Source organism: Mchenga conophoros, linkage group LG17, assembly GCF_057382185.1.
Source record: "Mchenga conophoros isolate Kocher_MC1m ecotype Shallow Benthic linkage group LG17, M_conophoros_male_GT1.1, whole genome shotgun sequence".
Taxonomy (NCBI): Eukaryota; Metazoa; Chordata; class Actinopteri; order Cichliformes; family Cichlidae; genus Mchenga; species Mchenga conophoros.
In genome coordinates, this window is record NC_140542.1 from 38056209 (window position 1) to 38060316 (window position 4108).

At 37.9% G+C, this 4108-nt stretch overlaps 1 long non-coding RNA gene across 1 annotated transcript; it reads right to left on the reverse strand.

Moving 5' to 3' along the window:
• Positions 1-340: 340 nt before the first annotated feature.
• Positions 341-1928, reverse strand: LOC146555903 (uncharacterized). The gene is made up of 3 exons (XR_014889260.1): positions 1478-1928; positions 519-674; positions 341-433 (listed from the first exon to the last, which is right to left on the reverse strand). It is a non-coding gene; the product is annotated as an uncharacterized LOC146555903 (long non-coding RNA).
• Positions 1929-4108: the final 2180 nt, after the last annotated feature.

Consider the following 4108-nt stretch of genomic DNA (forward strand, 5'->3'; position numbering starts at 1 on the left):
GTTTACTTTATGAAGTGCCTTGAGATGACTGTTGTTGTGATATACCGCTATATAAATAAACTGAATTTAAACACTGCCAGAAAGTGGATGAATGTTTTCTTCACATTTACCGTGTTTATAGAGGCAGTAGATACCTACATGGCAGCCCCAAAAAAACGAACAATTGAATTTTTACTGAATCTGTCCCCTTAAAAGGTGCTCTCCAGTACAAGTTTCAACAATGACTATTAAGAGTAATACATATTTCACAATTATATTGTCTTATTTGAATATATGAGCATTTTGCGTGCGATGAACCTAACTCAAATTGAATCTAGAAAAGAAAGTGTGATAAGCGTACCAGATACTCCTTGAACAGTAGGTCTGGATCTTCATTAAAGTAGATCACCAGGCTTTTAAGAGTATGCTCCCTCTTTATGTCGATGTCATCACACTAATGCAAGGGTGGGGAAAAAAAGGGTGAAAAAAATGGAATTGATTGATTGCATTTAATTGATGGGTTTATCATTAGTACTGACCAAACTACTGATCGCCATGATATCCTTGATCTTTTGGCCCTTTGCTCCTTTGCTCCCCTCAAAAATTTGCATCAGCTTGTCTGTTAAGTTGTCCAGCTGAGCCAAGAACTTCGCCTGCAGGGGTTTTGTAGTGATCTGCAGGAAGTCTGCATTCACCTGGAAATAAAACATACATAAATATAATAAACTAGAAGTTTAAATACAGACTGCTGAATCAACACACTGAAAGTTGCTAAACATTTGAACCATCAGTGAAGTTTGTCAAGACCTAAACTGTTTTTAGCTGAGTTTAGGAATATATCGCCACCTGTTGCTTTGGCATGTTCCTAGCAGCGTTTTCCTTCATTTTTGCGTTTACCTGTGGACGGGATTATTTTTTAAAACGAAAACGGAAAATCTCCGTTTTCAAAAATACCTGTGTAAGTGTGGACGTAGCCGAAATCTTTTATAATAATAAATAGGTTTGAACATCACGGGAGTGCGCATTGTGCTGCCTGCAGTTACTCTTCCGGCCGCATGGTTCGCTTTTGGTAGCACCCTCAGTAAACTATGTAGTGCTTTTAAAGACACCTCAAAACGATACTTTCTACTAGAAAATGGCATTATATAATAATAAACACAGAATACATAATTTTTAGATTATAAAAAGAAAACAGTAAGAAAGAAGTTAGCTATAGGACATCATCTTTCATTGAGCGCAATGGCTAGCTGCTAATAAGCTAGCACACGTTCCGACTTAAAAGTTGGCAGCTACACAATTTCTCCTCTAAAACAAGGCACTTTTGAAAAGACCTGGCTATATTGTCAAAAAAAATAGTATTCAAGCAGAGAAGAGAATGGTAGCACCACCAAAAGTTCAAAAAACAACTGTTACAAGCTTCTATGATAAATAGCATTGCCATAGATTTAGCTGATAAAGAAATACACAATTGGATATATGAAAAAATATTTTACCTTACCTGAAGGTGTAGTTTTATCCAAAAAGTACAGAAAGGCCAAGAGCAGCTGCATTCATTTAGGTGATCCTGAAAGAGCGCAAAATTTTCAAAGAAGGCGGACCGTTGTGTAACTCAATAACTTTGTGTTCTTGTAACAAAGACTGCTTTGAGAGAAAATAATTTAGGTTCACCACACGAATAATAATTGCAGTAATGCTGGAGTGCTACATTTGCGTTGAATGAGATTAAAAAAAATGTTTAAGCTTAAAGAGGGGCTTGAATTTATTTCTTTGAGTTTACAAATACTTAATTGCAAAAATGTACTCCTCCTACCCCCAGTGCCCCAACAAACTCATTCATTTTGTGTTCAGAATCAGCCTCTGCTGGTTTAGAATAATTTTAGGTTTACACAAAGAAAATCAAATTAATTTGGTATTTTTTAATTACATTTATGAACAACTAACAAAATTTGTATGTGTTCTTTGAAAGGAGGACCTGAATCTGTTTTTTGAGTGTGTGTCGTGTTGACATTTTTAAAAGGGTTTCGAGTAATTATGATTAACTGTTCTGATAGACCTTCCATGGTGACAGTGCTGTTTTCTCAGCAAGTGAAATTGTTCTGGAAAATGTGCCGTGGAAAAGAATGTTTTCACTCTTTTCCACGGGAAAAGTACACCCCGTGATTCAATAGCTTGTAACAGCAACAACAACTTGAAGTAACCATTTTCTGTACGGCTTTGTAATGTTGCTATGATTCTATAAGGTTGGAAGGCATTTTTTTACACAGCTCTCTGAAGATCCTGCCAGAGCATTTGAGTCACATCGAAGTCTAGACTTTGACTGGGTCATCAAAACACATCGATTCTTTGCTTTTTCAGCCATTCTGTTGTAGATTTGCTGTGTTTGGGATCATTGTCCTGTTCTATGAGCCAGACTTTATCTGTCAGACAGATGGCCTAACATTTGACTCTAAACTACTTTGGTGTACAGAGAAGTTCATGGTTGACTCAATAAATGGAAGGTGCCCAGGTCCTGTGGCTGCAAAACAAGCCCAAATCATCCGCCGTGATGCAGCTTAAGCGTGAGTTCGATGAGGAAGATCTGTAATGACTCATCTGCTTGCTTTCCTGGGTGTTCGGCTGCTTTTCTCTTTGTCTACCACTTTCCCACACTGTCAATCTCAATACTAACATCATTACTCTAGTCCAATCATCTTGTCGCCCACCTTCTTTGAGCCAGACACCTCAGCCAGAGCTCCATTCAAGCCTCAGTCTTCATCGTCACCACCTCCAGCCTCCAGACTCCGGGGGGTCCTGTACTAAATCCTATCACCACTGGGATTGTGTTCTGCCGTGATGGGTCATCAGAGTCTAATCGCCAAATATGTTAATTTCTCAATAAATATGTTCAGTTTTTCCAAGTAAACTCTCCTTATTGAACTAACAGTTGGTATGAGGGTTTTGTGCGGAACTGCTGTGTTTGGTTCTCACCAATCATGATGCTGGGCTTTACAGCCAAACATCACCACTTCTGTCTCATCTGTCCAAAGGACATTGTTCCAGAAGTCTTAGAAAAATGCAACTGAAGCCTGCAAAGTTTCTGATGCAACTTTGCAAGCTTAAGCTCTGGTGCAATGTTTATCTTCTACTGGCAACCCTTCCAAACAAGCCGTACTTATTCAGTCATTTTCTAATTGTGCTGTCACCAACTTTAATATTTAACATCCTAAATGAGGCCTGTAGAGTCTGAGATGTAACTCTTGGGGTTTTTTTTCTCAGAACCTGACAACCTAAACTTGGGTGGACATGCTGTGACATCAGCTTCTGGGAAGATTGGCAGCTTTCTTGAATGAGTTCTACTTATGAATGACCTTTCTCAATGTCGAATTATGGACTTCATATTGTTTAGAAATGGCCGTATAACCCTTCCTAGATTGACGGACAGCGTAAGTTGCTTCTCCTCGATCACCGTGTTAACCTATAAGTGAAAGCTTTTTCATGTGACTGTATGTACTTGTCTGTAGACATGAATAATTTTAATTTGATTTTTTTTTTGTTTATTTATAAGATTTTAAGTTCGACGTTACATAAAATCACACCAGACAAAGGACATAAGATTCAAAAACAATAACATTCAAGCACAGAAAAAAAAGAAGAAAACCAGAAGCAAAAAACAAACAAACAAAAAAAACAAACAGGAAAGAAAAGAAAAAATGCACCGGTTAGCCAGTACAAATCAAAAGTTGAAAAGAAATACCAGTGTCCAAAGAAGATGATCTTCTGCGTGAGGTTAGACAGGACAATGAATAGTGGCATTGTAAAGCGCTTTGGGTGCCTTGAAAAGCGCTATATAAATGCAATCCATTATTATTATTAACCCAAGCATCCTTGATATGGTTTGTTAATTTGAATAATTAAGTTAATGTAAATCCCCAGAGTTTTATTTAAGAAAAATAAAATATCATAGAAAGTTCACACCTTTGCTAAAACCCACAAGTGAGTCTTTCAAATAGTCTCTGCCTACAGCAGCGGCCCCCAAGCCCCGGGCCACGAACTGGTACTGGTCCGTGAGTCGTTTGGTACCGGCTGCAAGAATTGAGGCTCGGGTGTGAAATTTATGGTTTTCAGGGTTTTTTTAAATCGTTTTTTGTTT